General features: G+C 36.7%; 1 protein-coding gene across 7 annotated transcripts in view; it reads left to right on the plus strand.

The window, feature by feature from the left end:
- STK33 (serine/threonine kinase 33) overlaps nt 1-25,560 on the plus strand; it is a 199,525-nt gene that overhangs the window by 57,652 nt on the left and 116,313 nt on the right. Inside the window, exons 2-3 of one of the 7 annotated variants that reach the window (XM_060399945.1) lie at nt 2,260-2,378; nt 3,032-3,097. The exons of 5 other annotated variants lie outside the window; for them this stretch is intronic. The gene's annotated coding sequence lies outside the window, so the exon portion shown is untranslated. The remainder of the gene's footprint in view (nt 1-2,259; nt 2,379-3,031; nt 3,098-25,560) is intronic. One more of the 7 variants, XM_012095813.5, reaches the window with a different exon arrangement.

A 25,560-nucleotide genomic window follows, 5' to 3' on the forward strand; every position in this document is an offset into this window, starting at 1 on the left:
CATCCTAAAGGAGATCAGTCCTGAATATTCATTGGAAGGACTGATGCTGAAGAACTGACTGACTCATTTGAAAAGACCCTGATGCTGGGAAAGATTGAATGTGGGAGGAGAAGGGGACGACAGAGGATGAAATGGTTGGATAGCATCACCGACTCAACGGATGCAAGTTTGAGTAAACTCCAGGAGTTGGTGATGGACAGGGAGTCCTGGCGTGCTGCAGTCCATGGGGTCACAAAGAGTCAAACACAGCTGAGCAACTGAATGAACTGAACCTTCCCCAAGTGTTCTTTGTAATCACCACCTGATATTTCAAATGGAGCCACAGCTTTGTTGTATGTACTTCTGCCCCACCCACTGCTGCTTTCACTTTTCATGCTTTCTACCTTTCCTTCCACAGATGTTTATTGAGTTTTTCCTACATTCCAGGCTTTGTGAATGCAAGGAGTAATACAGGGGTAGGAAAAATCCTATCTGTGTATGCCTGGCCACCCTTGCCTTGCTCCTCTGGGACCTCTGCTATGTGGTCAGTTTTCCCGGGCCACCATCCTTGGGCTTCATGGCAGCCCTGCTGCTGACTTCCTGATTTATTGGGGTTGAGTATTTAACTGTTTCTTGCCCACACTGGAAATTTTCATCTGCAATTTTTTTTCTGCCTGGAACTATAAGCACACACATATATTTTCTTGTGCACTTTTTCTTTTGCCTAGCACCAAAAAAATGCATACTTTCTTTTAAAATAATAATGTAAATATGCAAAGTTTAAAATGTCATTTCTGCTGTTGGTATGTTCTGAGTCACTATTTTAGAACTAACATCATGGGAAAATGGTGTTAATGTGCAAAACTCACCCCTAATATTAAGAGGATCTTTGAAAGATGTCTTAATAATGGGGACATTTTCAACTGATAAAATATAGGCTCACAGCATTTGAAACATTATTAGTATTCTTTCATGAGCAGACATCAATCTCAGAAATCTTGTGTACAAGCATGATAAATTTGGTCTGTATTACACTCTGATAAAATATCAAAAGAATTCTATTTACTTCACTTCGTTATGAATGTGAAATATTTATATATTTTTGCAATAACTTCCACAGCAGTTGGAACAAAATCTAATACATTGTTAATGGTGTAGTTAAAAATGTGTGCATTATATCCCTGTTTGGTTGCAGTTATCCAACAGTGTTTTTTTTTTTTTTTTTTTTTTGAGAAGATTCTTAAAACTCATTTATTTTGTAGTCAGGTTCCACAAGTAAATGCCCATGGTAAACATCTCTAACCAATCATAACATTCTTCCTCACTGAACCTGGACAGTTTCACATCCTCTTCAACATGGTGATGCAGGTGGTGAACTGAGTGCCTGTAAGATGAAAGCTATTTATCATATTTCTTTTGCACTTTAGCCATTAGTGTCAACAGGAGTTACCAAAAGTTCTGAAGTTTGGAAAAGGGAAGCTATAATGAAGTAGAATAATATAGTGGTGTAGTCAAGGGTTGGCAAACTTTGTTGGCAGAGGGCCAGATTTTAGGTAATTTAGGTATTTTTAGGCTTTATGGATCATGGAAGTAGACATAGGCACTATCTAAATGAATGAGCGTGGCTATATTTGAATAAAACTTTATAAAAACCGGTGGCAGGCCAGACTTGGCCAGCAAACCAGTTGCTGTTTTAAATCACTGCTATTCAAAGTCCATCTATGGACAAGTGCTGTGAACACTACCTGTTTGCTTCTTGGAAATGAAGTTTCTTATTCCACACTCTAGACTTACTGAATCAGAATCTCTGGAGATGGTACCCAGGAATCTGCATGTTTACTAGTTGATAAGGTGATTCTGGTGCTCATTAAAGTTTGAGATCCTCTAGTTTTATATGGCACTTCTTTCAAAGTTACATAGGGCTCAAGTATGAAACTACCCAATGCATTTAATTAATGGCTGATCTTTAATCACTTTTCCTATCTTTCTATGGTGTTTGATCTACTCAAGCTTTATACTTCTTTTTGGGTCATGACTGGGAATTCATGTTCTGCTAGAAAATTACTGATTTCCTCTAGGGTTCAGATTTTTTGCTGTGGTGGCTCTAAAACATTTCTGCAATTTTTAAAACAGTTCTGTTAAGGCTTGGATTTATGTTCACTCCCTTTGGATCTAGGTAGGATTATGGTTACTTCAGCCAATAGAATATGGTGGAAGTGATACTATGTAACTTCCAAGGCTGGTTCAGAAAAGGTCACGCACCTTTTATCCCGTTCTCAGGGGGTCTTTCTCTGGGAGAAGTCTGCTGCCAAATAAGAAGTCTGATGGCTCTGAGCCCGCTGTTCAGGAGAGGCCATGTGTAAGCTCCTAGCTATCCACCAGCATCTATTGCCCTCCAGGTGAGTGAGCCATGCTGGACACATTATCTAGTTGAACTTTCAGATGATGACAACTCAGCTGGCATATCAAGGCAGTCACAGGAAAGACTCTAGCCTAGATGAGCCTTCCCTGACTGATAAAATTTGTGAGCATAATAAAATAATTATTGCTTTAAGCCACTGATTTTGGGGTACTTTGTTATGCAATAATTGTGACTAAGAAAATTACTGTAGAATTGGAAGTATTATTGTTTTATAATTATTTTAATGACTTTCTCATCTGTGCTTATGATTTCTTTTATACTCTGAATCTTTTATATGTATATATATTTTTCCTCTGTTTCTTTTCTATTACAGTTTATTACTAGATATTAAATATAGTTCCTTGTGCTATACAGTAGGTCCTTGCTGTTTATCTGTTTTACATAGGGTGGCATGCATCCATTAACCTCATACTCCCAATATATCCCTCCCCACCTTCCCCTTAGCCATAATTTTTTTCCTATGCCTGTGAGTCTGTTTATTTTGTAAATAAGTTCGTTTGTATCACTTTTTTAGATTCCACATGTAAGCGATCCATATAATATCTGTCTTCGTCTGACTTACTTCACTTAGTATAATAAGCTCTGTATCCATTCAAGTTGCTGCAAATGCAACTTTATTCTTTTTTACAGCTGAGCAGCCATTGTGATGTATGCACCACATCTTCTTTATCGGTTCATCTGTTGGTGGACACTGAGGTGCGTCTATGTCTTGACTGTTGTAAATAGTTCCACTTTGAACATGGGTATGTATGTATCTTTTTGAATTAGAACTTTCATGTTTTCCAGATATATGCCCAGGAGTGGGATTTCTGGATCATATGGCAACTCTATTTTTAGCTTTTCAAGACACCTCCATACTGTTTTCCATAGTGACTGTACCAGTTTACGTTCCCACCAACAGTGTAAGAAGGTTCTCTTTTCTCTGTATTCTCTCCAGCATTTGTTATTTGTAGACTTTTTGATGATGGCCATTTGGACTGGAGTGAGGTGGTAACTTGTAGTTTTGATTTGGATTTCTCTAATCATTAGCAACAAAGGTCCGTCTAGTCAAGGCTATGGTTTTCCAGTGGTCATGTATGGATGTGAGAGTTGGACTGTGAAGAAAGCTGAGCACCGAAGAATTGATGCTTTTGAACTGTGGTTTTGGAGAAGAGCGCCACAGTGCTCTTGCGAGTCCCTTGGACTGCAAGGAGATCCAACCAGTCCATCCTAAAGGAGACCAGTCCTGGGTTTTCATTGGAAGGACTGATGCTGAGGCTGAAACTGCAATATTTTGGCCACCTCATGTGAAGAATACACTCACTGGAAAAGACACTGATGCTGGGAGGGGTTGGGGGCAGGAGGAGAAGGGGACAACAGAGGATGAGATGGCTGGATGGCATCACTGACTCAGTGCACATGAGTTTGGGTGAACTCCGGGAGTTGGTGATGGATAGGGAGGCCTGACGTGCTGTGATTCATGGGGTTGCAAAAAGTCAGACACGACTGAGTGACTGAACTGAACTGAATGATTAGCGATGTTGAGCATCTTTTCATATGCCTTTTGATCATCTGTATGTCTTCTTTGGAAAAATATCTAGTTAGGTCTTCTGCCCATTTTTTTATTGTTATTGAGCTGTTTGTGTATTTTAAAAATTAAGCCCTTGTTGGTCTTATCATTTGCAAAATATTTTCTCCCAGTCCATAGGTTATCTTTTCATTTTGTTTATGATTTCCTTTGGTGTGCAGAAACTTGTAAGTTCGATTAGATCTCATTAAAAAAATTTTTTTTGCTTTTATTTCTATTACCTTGGGATACTGACCTAGGAAAACATCACTATGATTTATGTTGGAAAATGTTTTACCTATGTTCTTTTCTAGGAGTTTTATGGTTTCATGGCTTATATTTACATCTTTAAGCTAATTTGAGCTTACTTTTGTGTATGGTGTGAGGCATGAGATGGTGGATAGTATCACCGACTTGATGGACATAAGTTTGAGCAAGCTCCAAAAGTTGGTGATGGACAGGGAGGCCTGGCGTGCTGCAGTCCATGGGGTTGCAAAGAGTTGGACACAACTAAGCAACTCAAATGAGCTGAGCTGATGATGTGAGGGAGTGATCTAACTTCATTGATTTACATGTGGCTATCCAACTTTCCCAACACCACTATCTTATCTCTTTTGTATATCATAGCATCCTTTGTTGAATATTAATTGACCAGAGGTGTGTGGGTTTATTCCTGGGCTCTCTAGTCTGTTCCATTGATCTATATATCTGTTTTTGTGACAATACTGTGCTGTTTTGACTACCATAGCATTGTAGTATTATCTGAAGTCTGGAAACATTATGCCTCCAGCTTTGTTTTTTCATCAGAAAAAACATTTCATCAGAATTGCCAAAGCAGTTCTAGTCTTTTGTCATTCTGTATACATCTTAGGATTACTTGTTCCAGTTCTGTGACAAATATTATTTGATAGGAATCATGTTAAATCTGTATATTGTTTTGGGTAGTGTGGCCATTTTAACTAAATTATTCTAGTCCAAGAACAAGGGATATCTTTCTGCTTCCTTGAATCATCTTTGATATCCTTTATCATTGTTTGATTCTCTGTGTATAAGTCTTTCACCTCCTTGGTTAGGTTTATTCTTAGGTATTTGTGTGATTTTAAATGAGGCTGTTTTTATTCTTTCTGATATTTCATTGTTAGTATAAAGAAATGCAACAGATTTCTGTATATTAATCTTGTATCCTGATACCTTGCTGAATTCATTTATCAGTTCTAATAGTTTTTTATAGAGTATCATGTCATCTTCATGTAAGGATAATTTTACCTCTTCTCTTCCAATTTGGACACTTTTTATTTCTTGTCTAATTGCTGTGACTAGGACTTCCCGTGCAATGTCAAGTAGAAATGGTAAGAGTGGGCATCCTTTTCTTGTTACAGAATTTAGTGGGAAGGCTTTCAGCTTTTCACTATTGAGTATTATGTTGGCTGTGGGTTTGTCAGAAATGGCTCCTGTTATTTTGAGATATGTTCCCTCTATACCCAGTTTTGGTAGAGTATTAATATTTATCATGAATGGATGGCTAATTTTATCAGATGCTGTTTCATTGTCTATTGAGATGAACAAACAAAACCTAAAGTCAGCAGAAGGAAGGCAATAAGAAAGATCAGAGAGTAAATAAATAAAATAAAGTTTAAAAAGATAGAAAAAAATCAATAAAACCAAGAGGTTTTTTTTTTGAAAGGAAAAGCAAAATAGACAAACCTCTGGCCAGGCTCACCAAGAAGAGTGGACCCAAATAAAATAAAAAATGAAAGAGGAGAAATTACAGCCAATATCACAGAAATAAAAAATACCATAAGAAAATATTATGAACAGTTATATGCCAACAAAGTGGACAATGTAGAAGAAATGTTTCTGGAAGCATACAGTCTGCTAAAACTGAATCTAGAAGAAACAGATAATTTGAACAGACCAATGACTAGAAGAGAAATATAATTTGTGAAAAACAAACCAAACCAAAAAAAAAAAAAAAAAAACAACTCCCTGCAAACAAGAGTCCAGGACTATATGTTTTCACAGGGAGATTCTACCAAATATAGAAAGAAGAACATATACCTTTCTCAAACTCTTCCAGAAGATTGAAGAGGAGGGGACATACCCAAAGTCATTCTATGAAGCCATCATTACCGTGATACTAAAAGCAGACAAAGATACTATCAAAAAAGAAAATTACAGGTCAATATTTTTGAAGACTATAGATGCAAAAAATCCTTAGCAAAATATTAGCAGATTGAATCCAACAACACATAAAAAAGATCATACACCATGATCAAGTTGAATCATATATATATTTTGATTTTCTTTATTTCTTTATCTTATTAATCATGTTAAAGAATCAGTTTTTAGATTTATTCATTTTCTATTTGAGATTTGTTTTATTAATTGAAGCTTTACTCTTTTCATCTTTTCTTTCTGCTTTCTATTTATTTGTTCTTTTCCTAGTTGCTAAATGTGAACACTAATTTTCTTTTTCATTTTTCTTCTTTTATAAGAAAAGCATTTGAAGCCATATAATTTCTTCTGACTATAACTTTCACTGTTCCCCATAATTTGGTAGGAAACATTTTGCTGTTCATAGTTTTCTTGAGAGTTTGTAATTTCAATATTGTTTTTCCTTTTATCAAAGCATTTTGGAAAATATTTCTAAATTTCCAAATAGTTTTTTCCTTTACTAAGGGAGGAAAGGGTCTTTCATTTATCTAACATATATAATAAGTACATATTTCTCTACTACTACAAGAAAATAATATTCTGTTTTCCACACCAAGACCCTCTCTTCTTCCTTTACCACTGAGTTTGTCTTTTCCTTTAGGATGCTTTTAATTCCTGATACCCCACATGAGAAGTTTAAATACTTTTCCTTCTACTGTCTCCACAGGCCTGTCTTCTCAAACCTAAGTTGCATTAACAAAAAATAGTTTAGTAAGTTGTTTCAGCCCATGATTAGTTTTTTATTCTTTGCTTAGTGTTTCAAGGTACCTTGATGCTCCCCACATTCTTGTCTCCTTGGATGCAAAGGCTTTCTTCCATCCTAGGGAGCAGGAGGGACATAGCACACTTCTTTAATCCCCACTTTCACTGGCCTCAGGACCTAGGGGAAAATACTTAATAAATAAATAAATAATGTACTTATTTTAATTCTGTCCCAATTTTGTATATATTTTATGGTTCAGATGTTCTGTTTAGACTGTTGATTTCATTGACAATTTTGGAATGAAATATTCCTGTAAATATAAAGAAAGGAAATCAACTGCAGCTAACAACAGAATTTCAGAAAAAAAATCTGCCTCATTGACTACGGATCACAACAAACTGTAGAAAATTCTTAAAGTGATGAGAATACCAAATCACCTTAACTGCCTCCTGAGAAACCTGTATACAGGTCAAGAAACAACAGTTAGAACCGGACATGGAACAATGGCCTGGTTCAAAATTGGGAAAGGAGTATGGCAAGGCTGTATATTGTCACCCTGATTATTTAACTTCTATGCAGAGTACATCATGCAAAATGCTGGACTGCATGAAGCACAAGCTGGAATCAAGATTGCAGGAAGAAATATCAACAACCTCAGATATGCAGATGATACCACTCTAATGACAGAAAGTGAAGAGTAACTAAAAAGCCTCTTGATGAAGGTGAAAGAGGAGAGTGAAAAAGCTGGCTTAAAACTGAACATTCAAAAAATGAGGATCATGGCATTTGGTCCCATCACTTTACATTAAATAGATGGGGAAACAATGGAAACAGTGACAGACTTTATTTACATGGGCTCCAAAATCACTGCAGATGGTGACTGCAGCCATGAAATTAAAGGATGCTTGCTCCTTGGAAGAAAAACTGTGACAAACCTAGACAGTGTATTAAGAAGCAGAGTTTTGTTTTCTTGTTTCAAAGGTGTATCAACTAGTTGTTATTTGTTAAATGTGATCTAAAATTTAATAAACCATAATTTGGGTTTGATAAATTAGTTTTTGATTACCTAAGTTGAAAGAGCCGTCTTGTGTTTTATATCTTTCCATCTTGTATTTTATACCTTTGTTTTCTGTCTTGCATGGAAACTATTTGTATATATGCCATATTATTTCTTTTTAGATTGAAATGATCTAGGACTTTACTATTTTGTTTCTTTTATAAGGCTCATAATTCCTCACAGATAGTAGAATTTGATATTATTATTCAATAAATGATTGAATAAATGGATATAATTACCATTGTGATAATATTAATAGTAAAGTGATTATAGTTATGATCATAAATTTACCATGGTAACTTTTTATTATTATATAGACTATATATTTTTGGATATAATTGAAATATAGTATATAGTACATACAAAGCTGAATTCTGTTCATCTGTGAATCTCATATTCATCTGTGAATCTCATATTTAGATACTGGATAGCTCTTTCAGCATCTGGATATGGCAAAATCAATGACTTAAGCAGTAATTTACCCATTTAATGCAGATTAAACATGTTTATGTGATAAGTTATTACTTCTCCTTTTGTCTTTCCAAAGCATATAGAACAGATTTGGGCCAAGTTTTGAAGCTGTTTTGCATGCGTGTGCTAAGTCGCTTCAGTCATGTCTAGCTCTTTGCGACCCTATGGACTGTAGCCTACCAGGCTCCTCTGTGCATGGGATTCTCAAGGCAAGGATACTGGAGTGGGTTGCCATGCTCTCCCCCAGGGGACCTTCCTGACCCAGGGATCAGACCCGTGGCTCCTGTAGCTCCTGCATTGCAGGCAGATTCTTTTCCTGCTGAGCCACTCGGGAAGCCCATGAAGCTGCTTACCAATGCCATATAGTGGTGGGGTAGTGGGGAAACTGTGTGGCAGACTTAAGGTAAAACTGGGGCTTGGAGAACACCTGAGCACCTTGGAAATGTAAGTAGAGGTAAAGGCAGGTGCTCTGAACAGTGAGTGGACTAGTGACAGGGCATTGAGAACTCTGTGATGTTTGGCGCTTATCCTAGAAGAGAGTAAAGGGACAAGAGAAACAACATTGTCTAATTAACAAATCAGATAACACCTGTCAAGTTTATGTCTAAGCTTTGCCATTAGTTAGTGTATTGAATATTTTAACAGCTTGTCTTCCACCCACATTGGGAAAATAGTAGTATAAAGGAGACTCAGTTCAGTTCAGTCACTCAGTCGTGTCTGACTCTTTGCGACCCCATGAATCGCAGCATGCCAGGCCTCCCTGTCCATCACCAACTCCCGGAGTTTACTTAAACTCATGTCTATCAAGTCGGTGATGCCATCCAGCCATCTCATACTCTGTCGTCCTTTTCTCCTCTTGCCCCCAATCCCAGCGTCAGGGTCTTTTTAAATGAGTCAACTCTTCGCATGAGGTGGCCAAAGTATTGGAGCTTCAGCTTTAGCATCAGTCCCTCCAATGAACACCCAGGACTGATCTCCTTTAGGATGGACTGGTTGGATCTCCTTGCAGTCCAATGGACTCTCAAGAATCTTTTCCAACACTACAATTCAAAAGCATCAATTCTTTGGTGCTCAGCTTTCTTCATAGTCCAACTCTGACATCCATACATGACCACTGGAAAAACCATAACCTTGACTAGATGGACCTTTGTTGGCAAAGTAATGTCTCTGCTTTTTAATATGCTATCTAGGTTGGTCATAACTTTCCTTCTAAGGAGTAAGCGTCTTTTAATTTCATGGCTGCAGTCACCATCTGCAGTGATTTTGGAGCCCCCCCAAATAGTCTTGACACTGTTTCCACTGTTCCCCATCTATTTCCCATGAACTGATGGGACCTGTTGCCATGATTTTCATTTTCTGAATGTTGAGCTTCAAGCCAACTTTTTCACTCTCCTCTTTCACTTTCATCGAGAGGCTCTTTAGTTCCTCTTCACTTTCTGCCATAAGGGTGGTGTCATCTGCATATCTGAGGTGATTGATATTTCTCCTGGCAATCTTGATTCCAGCTTGTGCTTCTTCCAGCCCAGCGTTTCTCATGATGTACTCTGCATATAAGTTAAATAAGCAGGGTGACAATATATAGCCTTGATGTACTCCTATTGGAACCAGTCTGTTGTTCCATGTCCAGTTCTAACTGTTGCTTCCTGACCTGCATACACATTTCTCAAGAGGCAAGTCAGGTGGTCTAGCATTCCCATCTCTTGAAGAATTTTCCACATTTTATTGTGATCCACACAGTCAAAGGCTTTGGCATAGTCAATAAAGCAGAAATAGATGTTTTTCTGGAACTCTCTTCCTTTTTCCTTGATCCAGCAGATGTTGGCAATTTGATCTCTGGTTCCTCTGCCTTTTCTAAAACCAGCTTTAACATCTGGAAGTTCACGGTTCATGTATTACTGAAGCCTGGCTTGGAGAATTTTGAGCATTACTTTACTAGCGTGTGAGATGAGTGCAATTGTGTGGTAGTTTGAGCATTCTTTGGCATTGCCTTTCTTTGGGATTGGAATGAAAACTGACTTTTTCCAGTCCTGTGGCCACTGCTGAGTTTTCCAAATTTGCTGGCATATTGAGTGCAGCACTTTCACAGCATCATCTTTCAGGATTTGAAACAGCTCAACTGGAATTCCATCACCTCCACTAGCTTTGTTCGTAGTGATGCTTTCTAAGGCCCACTTGACTTCACATTCTAGGATGTCTGGCTCTAGATGAGTGATCATACCATTGTGATTATCTGGGTCATGAAGATCTTTTTTGTACAGTTCTTCTGTGTATTCTTGCCACCTCTTCTTAATATCTTCTGCTTCTGTTAGGTCCATACCATTTCTGTCCTTTATCGAGCCCATCTTTGCATGAAATGTTCCCTTGGTATCTCTAATTTTCTTGAAGAGATCTCTAGTCTTTCCCATTCTGTTGTTTCCCTCTATTTCTTTGCATTGATCACCGAAGAACGCTCTCTTTTCTCTCCTTGCTATTTGGAACTCTGCATTCAGATACTTATATCTTTCCTTTTCTCCTTTGCTTTTTGCTTCTCTTCTTTTCACAGCTATTTGTAAGGCCTCCTCAGACAGCCATTTTGGTTTTTTGCATTTCTTTTTCTTGGGGATGGTCATGATCCCTGTTTCCTGTACAGTGTCACAAACCTCATTCCATAGTTCATCAGGCACTCTGTCTATCAGATCTAGTCCCTTAAATCTATTTCTCACTTTCACTGTATAATCATAAGGGATTTGATTTAGGTCATACCTGAATGGTCTAGTGGTTTCCCCTGCTTTCTTCAATTTAATTCTGAATTTGGCAATAAAGAGTTCACGATCTGAGCCACAGTCAGCTGGTCTTGTTTTTGTTGACTGTATAGAGCGTCTCCATCTTTGGCTGCAAAGAATATAATCAGTCTGATTTCAGTGCTGGCCATCTGGTGATGTCCATGTGTAAAGTCTTCTCTTGTGTTGTTGGAAGAGGGTGTTTACTATGACCAGTGTGTTCTCTTGGCAAAACTCTATTAGTCTTTGCCCTGCTTCATTCCGCATTCCAAGGCCAAATTTGCCTGTTACTCCAGGTGTTTCTTGACTTCCTACTTTTGCATTCCAGTCCCCTATAATGAAGAGGACATCTTTTTTAGGTGTTAGTTCTAAAAGGTCTTATAGGTCTTCATTGAACAGTTCAACTTCAGCTTCTTCAGTGTTACTGGTTGGGTCATAGGCTTGAATTACCGTCATATTAAAAGGAGACTAACTGTCACCAATTCTTAATTCCTAGTGTTTGAATTTCCATTCAAGTCCATAGTTGTATGCAGTGGATCCTAGGTGACCCAGTCCACTTATTATTTTTTTGTGTGTTCCCACAATACCAACCTTTATTGAGCACTTAATTCATTCTCCTTTGTGTTAAAATTCAGTTCATTTCAGTTCAGTCACTCAGTCATGTCCGACTATTTGCAATCCCATGGACTGCAGAAAGCCAGGCCTCCCTGTCCATCATCAACTCCTGTAGTTTACTCAGACTCATGCCCGTTGAGTCAGTGATGCCATCCAACCATCTCATCCTCTCTCATCCCCTTCTCCCGCCTTCAATCTTTCCCAGCATCAGGGTCTTTTCGAATGACTCAACTCTTCACATCAGGTGGCCAAAGTATTGGAAAGTGTTAAAATTAGTAGGTCACATGTCCAGATTTGTATTTTTCAATGCCAATTTGGTCAAACTTTGGACTATGACTATTACTGGGTGGGAAAATCAATTTAGTAGAGTGATAATAGGGTGATGTGACAAGAGTTTTTAAAAATTGGGAATAGAATAGATAAGAATAACAAATAGAGTATATTGTAAATATTAAGGGTGTTTTCAATTAATAGTCAATTTCATTGTGTATACACATGTGTATTAGTTCTTAATGTGAAAGTATTCTTTGCTATTATGGGTTTGACATGGATATGCATTATCTTTCCTCCTTCACTGTTACCTTTACCTTTCTCTTTACCACAGAACTTACCAATGAATAGATAGAACTTATCAAAGAATCTTTTCTGGGCATAAGGTGAAGCATTTGGTCATGATTTAGACTCATTCCCTGTTCCATTACCCTACAATGTGTATTGAGGGCTTATAATTCATTAGGCACTAGTGTAAGCATTTAATCCTCATAATAACCTATGAAATGTGCTCTATTATCCCAAGTTATTGATGAGGAAACTAAAGTACAAAAGTAGATTAAGTAGATTAAAAACACAAATTTAATAAGTGCGCAAGACTTGAACCTAGGCAGTCCATGATGTAATGCAAAGAATATAGCATTGTTCACCGGCAGAGAGCTAAGCTAGAGGGTTAGTTGGCCTAGGGTTTTGCTAAGGCTCTTTCTTGGGGTAAGGCTGCCGGAGAAAAGACTGCACATAGTCTTTTTTTGTATGACTGGGCCCTGAAATTAAGTAAAACTATAAGATAGACTGAATTCTTGCTTTTTAATTAATATTTTGATGCCTTGTGGACGGAGCTTGAGATAAGTGGCCAAATGTCTTGCCTTTTAAGAATTCATATTTAGTCTGCCCCCATCAAGTTACTTAATTTAATCTTGGCAACTTTTCAGGGACAACTTAATATTTGAAAGTTTTACCAGTTTAAAGTGTTTTACTCCATGGTTGCACAACCATCACTACCTTATAATTCTAGAACATCTTCGTCCCCCAGAGAACCTCATACCGATTAGTAATCACATCACATTGCCACCTTTTCCCCTTTCCCTGGGTCCTGACCATACGCTATTCTACTTTCTATCTGTATGGATTTGCCTCTTCTGGACATTTCTTATCAATAGAGTCATTTAATATATAGTCTTTGAATCTGGCTTCTTTAATTTATCATTTTATTTTCAAGGTTAATCCACATTGTACATGTATCAGTGGCTGAATTTTATATATATATATATATATATATATATATATATATATATCACATACCACATATTGTTTATTCATCAGTTGATAGATATTTAGATTGTTTCTAACTTTTCTAGCACTGTCAATAGTGCTGCTTTGTTCCATTATGTATAAGTTTTGTGTAATATGTTTTCAGTTCTCCTGGATCTATACCTAAGAGTTGTTGGGTGATATGGTGACTCTTTCCTGAAGAGATCTCTGGTCTTTCCCCTTTTGTTATTTTCTTCTAATACTAAGCAGTATTCACTGAAGAAGGACTTCTTGTCTCTTCTAGCTATTTTTTGGAATTCTGTATTAATTGGATGTACCTTTCCCCCTCTCCTTTGCTTTTTGCTTCTCTTCGTTCTTCTGCTATTTGTAAAGCCCCCTCGATAATCACTTTTCCTTCTTGCTTTTCTTTTTCTTTGGGATGGTTTTGTTCGCTGCCTCCTGTATAATACCATGGACCTCTGTTGTAGTTCTTTGGGCACACTGTTAACTAGATCTAGTCCCTCGGATTAGTTTGTTACCTCTACTGTGTATTCATATGGGATTTAAGTCATACCTGGCTGGCCTATTGTTTTTCCCAGTTTTCTTTAGTGTAAGCCTGAATTTTGCTATGAGAAGCTGATGGTCTGAGCCACAGTCAGCTGCAGGTCCTGTTTTTGCTGACTGTATTCAGCTTCTCCATCTTCGGCTACAAAAAAAAATTGGAAACATCATAGGAGCATTCCACCCAAAGATGGGCACAATAAAGGATAAACATGGTAGCGATCTAGTAGACACTGAAGAGATCAAGAAGAGATGGAAAGAAGACATGAAAGAACTGTATAGAAAGATCTTAACGAACCAGATTACTACGATGGTGTGGTTAGTCACCCAGAGCCGGACATTCTGGAGTGTGAAGTCAAGTGGGCCTTAAGTAGCATGGCTGTTAATAAAGCTAGTGGATATGATGAAATTCTAGCAGAACTATTCAGATCCCTAAAGGATGATGTCATCAAAGTTTTGTATTCATAATGTCAGAAAATCTGGAAGACCCAGCAGTGGCCACAGGACTGAAAAAGATCAGTCCTCATTCCAATTCCTGAGAATGGTAGTACCAAAGAGTGTGCTAATCAGTGGACAGTTGCACTCATCTCCCATGCTAATAAGGTCATGCTTAAAATCTTGCATGCTAGGCTTCAGCAGTATGTGAACCAAGAAATTCCAGATGGCCAAACTGGGTTTAGAAAAGAAAGAGAAACCAGAGATCAAATTGCCAACATTCGCTGAATTATAGAGAAAGTAAGAGAATTTCAGAAAAATATCTATTTCTGTTTCATCGACTATGCTTAGAGCCTTTGTGTGGATCGTGACAAACTAGAAAGCTCTTAGAGAGATGGGAGTGCCCAGACCGTCTTACCTGTCCACTGAGAAATCCGTATGCAGGTCAAGAAGCAACAGTTAGAACTCTGTATGAAACAACTGATTGGCCCAGGATTGAGAAAGGAGTACAACAGGGCTGTCTGTTGTCACTCTGTTTGTTTAATTTATACGCTCAGCACATCATGAGAAATGTCAGGCTGGATGAGTTACAAGCTGGAATCAAGATAGGCAGGAGAAACATCAACAACCTCAGATATGCAGATGTTACCACTCTCTAATGGCAAAAATCAAAGAGCAACTAAAGAGCCTCTTGATGAGGGTGAAGGAGGAGAGTGAACGAGCCAGCTCAAGACTAAACATTGAAAAAACTAAGATCATGGCATTTGATCCCATAACTCCATGGCAAATAGAAGGGGAAAAGATGGAAACAGTGAAAGGTTTCCTTTTCTTGGGCTCCAAAATCACTGCAGAATGGTGACTGCAGCCATGAAATCAGAAGACAGTTGCTTCTTGGCGGGAAAGTGATGACAAACCTAGACAGTGTGTTGAAAAGCAGAGACATTACTGTGCCAACAAAGGTCCATATAGTCAAGGATATGGGCTTCCCAGTGGTCATGCACGGTTGTGAGAGCTAGATGGTAAAGAAGGAAGAATGCCAAAGAATGATACCTTCGAACTGTGGTGCTGAAGAAGACTCCTGAAAGAAGACTCCCTTGAACAACAAGGAGATCAAACCAGTCAATCTTAAGGGAAATCAACCCTGAATATTCACTGGAAGGACTGATGCTGAAGCTGAAGCTCCAGTATTTTGGTCGTCTGATGCAGAAAAACAACTCATGGAAAAGTCCCTGATGCTGGGAAAGATTGAGGGCAGAAGGAGAAAAGGGCATCAGAGGATGAGATGGCTGGCTGGCATCACCAACTCAGTGGATATGAGTTGAGCAAGTTCCAAGAGATGGTGAAGGACAGGGAAGCCTGGCATGCTGCAGTCCATGGGGTCACAAAGAGTCAGACATGACTAGGTGACTGAACAACAACAACGTGGTAACTCTTTAATTCTGGAGAAAACACCAAATTGTTTTCCATGGCTATACCATTTTATTGATACATTCCCACCAGCTATACCATTTTGCATTTCAGTTATTTCATATTCTCTCCAGCACTTATTGTCTGGTTTTGTTTGTTTAACTGTAGCCATCCTGGTGAGTATGAGGTGATATCTCACTGTGGTTTTCATTTGCATTATAATAATGACTAAAGAAATTGAGTGTCTATTCATGTGCTTACTGGTATTTGTATATCTTCTTTGATAAATTAGAGTTTTTGATTACCCACATTGGAAAAGCTTGCTCTTTCCATCTTGTGCTTTATACTTTTGTTTTCTGCCTTGCACTGAAATTATTTGTATATATTCCATTTGTTTCCTTTTATATTGAAAGGATCTTTTTTTCCAAGATTATTTTGGCTATTCTGTATCCCTTGCATTTCCATATGAATTTTAGGATTGTCAATTTCTGCAAAAAAGAAAAAGACAATTGGAAGAGGATAGTGATTGCATTGAATTGGCAGATCAGTTTTGTGGAATATTGCCGTGTTAACAATATTAGGTTTTCCAGCCATGAAGACAGTGCCCTTTCATTTGTTTCTTAAATTTCTTTTGATAGAGTTTTTTTTGTTGTTTGTTTGTTTTCATATACAGATCTTATACTTATTTTGTTATTTAGTCATGTTTTTTAATATTATTGCATTGAACCACTTTCTTAATTTAATTTTCTGATTTTTCACTTTTGGTATATAGAAATACAACTGATTTACATATATTGATCTTAAATCCTGAAGCCTTCATTAGTTCATTAGTGAGTATATGTATGTGTATTCCTTAGAATGTTCTATATACATGATCATGTTATTTGTAAGTAGAGATAATTTTTTATTTTTTCCATTCTAATCTGGATACTTTTTATTTTATTTTCGTGTTTAGTACTCTTCAGGCTAGAACTTCCAGTACAATATTAAATAGGAGTGGTGAGGGTAGACATCCTTGACTTGTTCCTGATTTGGGGAGAAAAGTTTTCAGTCTTTCACCATTAACTATGATGTCAGCTATGGGTATTTTGTGTTCCCTTTGTCAGTTTGAAAAAATTCCCTTCTGTTCCTTGTTTGTTGAATTTTTTATCTTGAGAGAATATTAGAATTTATTTTTTTTTTTCTGCAGGTATTGAGATGATCATGTGTTTATTTTCCCTGGATTGTGTTAATATAGTGTATTACATTGATTTCATATGTCAAACCAACCTTGTATTCCTAGGACAACTCTCCTCTCATTGTATTGTGTAATCCTTTTCATATGTTGTTTGATTTAGTATTTTGGTGCTATATGCTGCTGGTACTTTGTTGAGGATTTTTGCACTTATCATCTATCATAAGGAATATTGATCTCTAGTTGTGCGTGTGTGCATGCATGTGCAAGTATGTGATGTCTTTGATTGTTTTGTTATTAATCTAATACTGGCCTTTGGCTACTCATTTCATTTTTGAAGGATAGTTTTTGCTGGATTTAGAATTCTTGACTTATAGATTTTTTTTTTTTCCCCAAGAACCTTGAATGCGTTATTCCATTTTCTTCATTCTGTTTCTGATAAGAATACAGCTGTTAATATTATCGAACGTTTCTTGAATGTGATAAGTCACTTCTCTCTTTCTGAATTCTGTTTGTCTTTTGACAGTTTGGCTAATATATGTCGAGATGTGGATCTTTTTGAGTTTGTTATATTTGGAGTATTTTGAGCTTCTAGATGTGGACATTAATGTTTTTAATCAAGTTTGGACGTTTTTGACCATTATTTCCTCACATATTCTTTCTTCCCATTTCTGTTTCTCCTTTTCTTTTGAGACTCCCATTATGCATATATTGGTACAGTTGATGGTATCTCCACATGTTTATGAGGCTATGTTTATTTTTCTTTATTCTTTTAACTTTTGTTCTTCAAACTAGGTCAACTTCATTGACATATCTTCAATTGAGTTCATTGTTTCTTTTTTTCTGCCTGCTCAAATCTGCTATGGAGTATCTCTAATGAAATATTCATTTCAATTATTATACTTTTCAAATCCAGAATTTGTTTGAGTTTTTAAAAAGTAACTCCTATATCACATTGATAATCTCTATTTGGCCAGATAACCTCATACTTTCTTTTAGTTCTTTAAACATAGTTTCCTTCAGCTCTTTGAACATATTTAAACTAACTCATTTGAAGTATTTGTTTAATAACATATGGCCTCCTCAGGACCAGTTTATATTGAGTGCTTTTGTTCTTCTGCATGGCCATACTTTCTAGGGTGTGTGTGTGTGTGTGTGTGTGTGTGTGTGTGTGTGTGTGTGTGTGTGTGTGTTTTGCATGGCTAATAATTTTTTGTTGAAAACTCAAAAATTTAAAAACGTAGCAACTTTAGAAATCAGACACTCTCCCATTCCTAGGCTGTTTTTGCTGCCTTGGTTGTTGTTGTAGTAGTTTGTTTAGTGACTTTTCTGAACTAATTATGTGAAGTCTATGTTGTTTGTTTTGTGTGGCCACTGATGTCTCTACTTGTTTAGCTTAGTGGTGACCCAGTGATTAGAAGAGTTTTCCATAAATGCCTGTGACAAACAAATCACCAGCCTTTGCTGAGAAGCTTTATGTTTATGTTGGGGTGTACCTTCAACACTCAGCAAGGTGTGTGACAACTGTTACCCTTCATTTCCTGCTTATGCAGAACCTCAGGGTCAGCCAGAGAATGAGAGCTTAGGGGCTTCTGCAGCCTTTATTTTGTTTGGATACAGCCTTATACATGGCTGTTTGTGGTCTCCTAGATTCCCAAGACTATGTTGGAGCTTTTCAAAGCTTGTATGGATTAATATTTCCTAGCTGTTCCTTTCAAGCTTTTTTGGTTAGTCTATTAGTTGCTCCATGTAGTAACCAATTCCTCAGGCAGCCGAGAAGTTAAAACACTTGCTTGTAATTGTTTTCAACAATTGCCCTTTGGGAGAAGGTTTTCTGTATGAGGTGAGTTTTGAGTCAGGCCAAATACAGACTGACTTATAAGTGGGGTCTTCCAGGGAACCAACAGAAAGGTCAAATAATGACAGTTAGTTGGGAATGAGGACTTAAAATGGCTCCAGTTCCCTTCTTCTCTACTCAGTGACTACTAGGATGTACCAGTAATGTGGGCTGTTATTTTTCAAGACTATTGCAGAGATGAGAATGGGGGATAGAACTAAGAGAAGTTAAAATGTCACAAAATGTGCTGTTCTTCCTGAGATATGCTATTTATTGATTTAAAGATAAACACTTCCAGTATTGCTGGAAGGCTTTTCCAGAGCTCTGAAAAAGTTTATTCTAAAAAGTTTGTCAGCTTTTTCATTGCTTTTATGGATGAACAAAATTTTGGAGGTCCCTAATCTGCCATTTTTGCCAACAGTACCCCATAGCTTAATTTTTAAATACAATTTTCCAGCCCTCATCTTTCTTAAAAGTTTTAAGGCATTTGGCTTTTGACAGTCTTTCCTTCATTAAATACCGCCCCCCCCTTTTTTTTTGCCTCTATGGTTATTCTTTTCCATTGTTCAGTGGATGTTCTTCCTCTGATTATCCTTTAGAAGTTGATGTTTTTGAAAGTTCTGTCCTTGACTCTCTTATGTTTTCATTCCACAATCCTTTCTGGGTGATCTCACCTATACATGATTTCAGTTGCCTCTTGCATGACATAATTCTTAAACACAAGTTTTAAATCTAGATGTCTCTTTATCTTTGGACTTATGTAGCCACTGTGTCTTAGACATTTCCACCTCAGTGTCCTCTAACTTTTCTCTCTCTCTCTCACCATGGTCATAGGCAAGCAGTTATAAAGTTCTATCACTCTACTTCCTAAATATCTGTAGAATCTATTTTCCTCATCCCTGATGCTGCTTTCCTAATTAAGACTTCATTTCTGTCTTGCTTAAATTGTTATAATACTTTCTTGTCTTTCCATCCCCAGTATTGTTCTGCCTTTCATACATTTTCTATACTGCAGGTAGAATACACCTTATAAAAAGCGTATTTCTTTTGGTAACTTCTTCACTGGGTAAACGATAGCTAACAATATAGACACCATCCCTGCTTTCAGGGAACTTTGGATATAGTGAAGGACACAAACAAGTAAGTGACCATGTGCAATTCAGAGTATGACGGAGCAAGTATAGTGCACAAAAGAGAGGCAGACACTCAGCTGGGATTCAGGGTATCAAGAAAATTTCAAAGGAGATGATGCCTAAGCTAAGATCTGCAAGAAGAGTAGAAATTATAACAATGAAGGGAAGAATGGGAAAGAACATTTCCAGGCTAAGAGTACATGTAGAAAGGCCTAGAGAAAGCATAACATCACAAGAAAGAAATTCCATATGTTAGAAAACTTTACATTGAGGAAGTAGTATGCATTAAGCCTGAAGAGGTAAACTGAGGCCATATCATACTGAAGTGATTTTTATTGGGAGGAAACATGGTGAGATTTACATATTAGAGAGAACAGTTTGGCTAGAGTATGGCAAATGCTTTGGATGAGAGGATTGATTTGATCAAGGTGACCAGTTAGAAAGCTCTTGCATAGTAATCCAGGCAATGGATAATGTTGATGTAGGCATTTGGAATAGAGAAAATTGAATGGATTTGAGAGCTGTTTTAGAAATAGAATTGTTGAATGTGGAGACCAAGGGAGAGAGAGAAACTAAGGAAAATTGTATTATTCAGTTAATAAAGCTGTCTATTCCAATAGCTATCTATTTAGAACATAAAGTTGTTTTTAAAAATTGAAGTAGAGTTGATTTACAATGTTGTATTAGTTTCAGGAGTACAGCAAAGTGATTCAGATATCTTTATCTATTTATCTATGAGGATTCTTGTCTATAATAATTATATTGAATATAGTTCCCTATATATTTACTATTTGTTTAAATATCCCCTATTTACTATATAGTTATAGTAAATCTTTGTGTTTTTTAAAATCAATTCCTTTTGTAGTATTGTGTGTCTGTTAATCCCATACTCCTAATTTATTCCTCCCTATCCCCCTTTCTCCTTTGGTAATCATGAGTTTGTTTTCTATGTCTGTGAATCTCTTTCTGTTTTGTAAATAAATTCATTTGTATTATTTTTTAGATTCCATGTTTAAGTGGTATAATATTTGTATTTGTCTGACTTAATTCACTCAGTGTGATATTTTCTAGATCCATCCATGTTGCTGCAAATGGCAATGTTGCATTCTTTTTATGGCTGGGTAATATTCTGTTGTATATATGTAGCCACATATTCTTTATACTTTCACCTCTTGATGGATATTTAGGTTGCTTCTATGTCTTGGATATTATAGATAATGCTACTATGAATATTAGGGTATATGTATCTTTTTAAATTCGTTTTCATCTTTTCTGGATACATGCCCCAAAGTGAACTATCTGGATCATATAATAGCTCTATTTTTATTTTTTTTAAAGGAACCTCCAATACTGTTTTCAGTAGTGGCTGCACCAATTTACATTCCCACCAGCAGTGTACAAGGGTTGCTCCGCACCCCCTCAACATTTGTTATTTGTAGCCTTTCTGATGACAACCATTTGGAGCTGAGTGAGGCGATACCTTAATGTATCAATAGTTTTGATTTGCATTTCCTTGGTGATTAGTGATGTTGAACATCTTTTCATGTACCTTAGAACATAAAGCTCTTATATATGTATGTAGGTAAGTAAGTATGTACATTAGTGATAAGAAAGTATATGGTACTTTATAGATTTTCTTTTAAAAGTTATCTATGTTTGACATAAGTCTAAAAATCTAAGCTCCCCTGGAAATTTAGTGTCCTCTTGGTAAAAGCTAGTATGGGCCTAAGATCCGGTCAGTTTATTTATTTCTGTGAGCCTAGCCTTGTATTTCCTATCAGGATTCATGATTAAAATCCTCTCAACATTTCTAGTCAACTTTTTTTTAATCATAAGGATAAAACTACATAGTTGATATTGTCAGTTTTCCCATGCTACAGAAGAATGTTTCTGTTTTGGAATTTTCTCTATAAATCAACCAAAAACTTCTGCAATTTTCTGTTTGTAGTGTAGTAGAAGATCTGACCAGGGTAAAAGTACTTTTTATCTAGCGAATTTATGTCTACATGACTACCTTTTGCTATCTGATTAAAAAGCATGCTTTGAAATGTAGCATTCTTTGAATTTGAAGGCCTGTTTTAAAGTTTATCATTTCATCACCAAGATAGAAAAGAGAATCGTTGATTGTTTTTTAGAAGAGGTTTAGAAATTCATATATTTGTACTTTCATATATTTCTGTATGGACTTTGAAGAAATAATAACCCCATAACCACTATTCCCTGAACTATTCTAGTATTTGTTAAGTGGATGGGTGGTTGGATATGATACTGTTAAACAAAAATAGCTTTCAGTTTAGCTTTAATCAGGATCATTAATCTGAATTTATTTTAGGAAACAAAGGAAAAATTTAGTATTAATATTATCTTTAAAATGTTATAGAGGACATTTTAAATCTTCATCATAAAAAAAGAGAGAAATAATGGTTTCCTTTTAATTGAAGACAAAAATCCCATGGCTCCAAAAAGGAAATCCTCTCTATTTTCAGTTGCTTTTAAAAATCTTGAACCTGTCAGTGAAATTGTGTAATCTAGTAATAACATGCCTAAGGCTTATTGCCTTTTCTTGGGCAACAGTATCAGCAAATGATGTGCTCTATCGATTTTAATCACATTGTTTTTACAGTTCCATTGCAATGTTTGGAAAACTCACCAAGTAAATAAATCTGTGGATGCAGACACCTCTTTTTCCTCTGAGAACCTAACCAATTACATATTATTCCTTCTTGATCAGTCATTGAGGTATAACGGAGTAGTAATATTTTGAGAGACTGTGGTCGTGGCTAGGCTAAAATGTTCTTGATGTCCAACATTATAATATTAAAAAATGTTTATAAATGTGATATTTGAGTGCCTGTAGCATTCAGAATTTAACATTTAACAAGCTGCTTGTGGGCTAGTTCAGCAAGCCATTTCCTCTACAATAAAGCTGCACACATCTAGAGCAAACTCCCATAAGGTTATATTCTAAACTAGCTATGAGCTAATTAGATGACAATTGTATATTGGAAACTGTGTAGAACAATATTTGGAGCATTAGATTGAGAAATTATGACTGATAAAATAATTTTCTGATCTATTGAGTTTTGGCAGAATTTCATAATAATAAAAATTTCAACTTATTGAAAACTTACAATATGTCAGGATTTTACATACATCAATCCTATCCTTGTAACAATTCTGCCATGTAGCTCTATAGACACCATCTATGTATTTTGCATATAAGGAAGTTGAGACCACATAGGTTAAGTCACTGGTGAGGAATTTGAACCTTGGTCTAACAGTAAAGCTCAGGTCTTTCTGATTACCAAGGGCAAACAAATTTCATTTAAAATATTCTATACATGTGAAATTGAACCATTATCTGAGAAAACTTCTGAGATTTTCTTGTTGTTCAGTAGATCAGTTGTGTCTGATTCTTTGCAATTCCATGGACTGCAGCACACTAGGCTTCCCTGTCCTTCACCATCTCCTGGAGCTTGTTCAAACTCATATCCATTGGGTTGGTGATGCCATCCAGCCATCTCATCTTCTGTCATCCCCTTCTCCTCATGCCCTTCTCCCCATGTCTCCTCAAGACCCTCCTCAGGGTCTTTTCCAATGAGTCTTCTCCTCCCACCAGAAGGCCAAAGTATTGGAGCTTCAGCTTCAACATTAGTCCTCCCAATGAATATTCAGTATTGATTTCCTTCAGGATTGACTGGTTTGATCTCCTTGCAGTCCAGGAGACTCTCACCACAATTCAAAAGCATCAGTTCTTCAGTACTCAGCCTTCTTTATGGTCCAACTGTCACATCCATATGTGACTACTGGAAAAATCATAGCTTTGACTAGACGGATCTTTGTCAGCAAAGTAATGTCTCTGCTTTTTAATATGATGTCTAGGTTTGTCATAGCTTTTCTTTTAAGGAGCAAGCGTCTTTTAATTTCATAGCTGCAGTCACCATCTGCAGTGATTTTGGAGCCCAAGTAAAGTCTGTCACTGTTTCCATTGTTGCCTCATAATGCTCATAAATTGTTCAGAAGTTTGGGGTCTTTAGACCCCAGATGGTAGAATGGTGCTGTTCTATTTTCTGGGACTGATGTAGCTTTGTTTGCAATAGTGCTGAATTTGGAGTAAGGATGTATGCATATGTCTGTAAAATAAATAACTTAATATTTTACTGTGGAAGTCATACTGGGGAGTTTCTCTTGATATTTTTTGTTATTTTGGAACTAATTAGAAATAAACCATATATTCTCTCACATTGAAACATTGACTCTAGTGAATTTGTCACTAGCCTCTTATTTGTTCATATGGCAGTAGATTTAGGTTGATTGTACTATCTAGGACTTATTCTGCATACTTTAGAGCTTTATAGCATACGTTGAAGTCCTCTGTCCCCTCCATGACTAAGCTTAAAATGTTGCTGGAGATATTAGTGTTGGCAGTCACTAATTAGTGTCACTAGCTAGTGTGGCTAATTTGTGTCAAGGTTGGAAGTGCTCACTTAAAACTGTTCGCAGCAGTGCTTTCTTTCTGGCAGCTCTCTCAGAGTGAGGACCTCATGTTCCGCTCTACCCCATCTGTCTTTTGTGCCTAGTGGAGCCCCTATTCTTCAGTGAAGATACTCTTGTTAAACCTGATATTTCCTGAAAGTGCTTCTTCTCTCTTTTTATCTTCGCGCAGACCTGACTTTCTGTCTCCCATTGTTTTTGTCTTCAAATGGAAACCACTTTCTTCTACTCCTCTCGAACCATAGGTTTTGGGCCCTTGCACGTGCTGGTGTCGCTGTCTAGAAAGCCTTTCTTTGACTTGTTCACCAAGTGAACTCCAACTCATTCCAGTTCTCCAGCTCATTCTGAGTCTTTAAGACTTAGTTTAATAGATGCAAAAAACTTTTGACAAAATTCAACATTTATTTGTGATTAAAAACTCTCCGAAAAGTGGATGTAGAGGGAATGTACTTCAAGATAATAAAGGCCAAAATTAATTAAACTTACCATCATACTGAACTGTGAATACCTCAGAGAATTTCCTGTAAGGTCAGGAAGACAAATATGCCTACTGTCTCCACTTTTATTCAACATAGTATTGGAAGTGCTAGTTATAGCAGTCAGACAAGAACAAGAAATAAAAGGAATCCAAATTGGAAAGAAAGAAGAAAAACAGTCACTGTTGGCAGATAATATGACATTACACAGAAAACCCTAAAAATGCCACAAAAAAACTACTAGAGGTCATCAATGAATTTAGTAAAGTTGCAGGATCCAAAATTAATATATAGAAATCTGTTGCATTTCTATATATTAACAACAAACTATTAGGGAAGGAGTTTCATTTGCCATCATATTAAAAATAATAAAATGCCTAGGAATCAGCCTATCTAAAGAGGTAAAAGACCTGTACTTGGAAAACTGAGACACTGATGAAAAAAATAGAAGACACAGTGAAAGAAATACTCATAGACTGGAAGAATTAATATTGTTAAGCTGCTCGTAGACTGGAAGAATTAATATTGATAAGATGAGCATAATACCCAAGGCAATCTAGAAGTCCAGTGCAATCTCTATTAAAATACATTTTTCACAGAACTAAAACAAATAATTTAAAAATTTGTATGGAAGGACAGAAGACCTCGAGTAGCCAAAATAATCTTGAGAAAGAGGAATAGGGGTGGAGCTATCATGTTCCCTGAGGTCGAACTCTACTGTTAATACAAAGCTATACATTCCTTTTCATGTTGTTG

Source organism: Ovis aries, chromosome 15 (genome assembly GCF_016772045.2).
Source record: "Ovis aries strain OAR_USU_Benz2616 breed Rambouillet chromosome 15, ARS-UI_Ramb_v3.0, whole genome shotgun sequence".
NCBI classification, from domain to species: Eukaryota; Metazoa; Chordata; class Mammalia; order Artiodactyla; family Bovidae; genus Ovis; species Ovis aries.